This window comes from Mercenaria mercenaria, chromosome 9 (assembly GCF_021730395.1).
Source record: "Mercenaria mercenaria strain notata chromosome 9, MADL_Memer_1, whole genome shotgun sequence".
NCBI lineage: Eukaryota > Metazoa > Mollusca > Bivalvia > Venerida > Veneridae > Mercenaria > Mercenaria mercenaria.
The window spans coordinates 72,947,217-72,948,116 of record NC_069369.1 but is presented as its reverse complement, the minus strand read 5'-3'; positions in this window follow the sequence as shown (position 1 = coordinate 72,948,116).

Here is a 900-nt window from a genome sequence, read left to right as displayed (position 1 = left end):
GAGTCTTGACTATATATCTTCCTACGGGAACCACACATTTCACAGCATGTACTGACATCTTCTTAGCGTACTTTCTTGCAAAAATCATACCGATCAAATACTTTGGTAACAAAGTACATTAGATCAGGCTTTCCATACGGAATGTAGATTCCAGTTAACAGCAATTTGGTCGAGTTTTATGAAAGAAAACTTTATACATTCCACATATCAGTAAAGAAATTAGTTCATGTTTCCCGCTTCACCTCTATCTTACGTGTATAATCTAAGGGGTAATAAATAATACGTAACGCATAATACATCACACATAAGAGTTAATGCAAAAAACTAAGACAAAATGTCCCTAATAGGCTTCCGTAGTACTACCTTAAGCTTAGAAATTATGGGACAGCTAATTATGCCCAACACATTACGTGTTATGGGTAACCTTCCAAGCTTGCTGTGTAAAGAACATGTATCATCACTTCTCACGTGTCACAACTTGATTGTTAGTTAACTGTCTTTATCAGCTTCATACATTGTCTTTCAACCTAAGCTCTATGAAATAACGATTACATTGGGCACTTCAGGATCAGTGTAAATGAGGGAATGTCTAAATCGATGGGAAATCTAAATACTTCAGGCTTGTATAGAAAATTGCTGTGCAAAATCACGATATTGCATATTGGTTATGAGATGTTGTCACAAAAAAATGAGTCAAGAAAGAAGAATAAGAACATGCTACATATATATTTTGTCCTTTACGAATGGAAAATTATTAAAGTCCGATTATTGATGAATCAAACAAGTACTTGGATAGTATAGAGCGAGAATTGGATAGAGCGACAGAACACTTATTGAATTGGATAGAGCGATAGAATACTTATTTAATTAAAGCCGTTCTCCTGTACCTCATACACATGT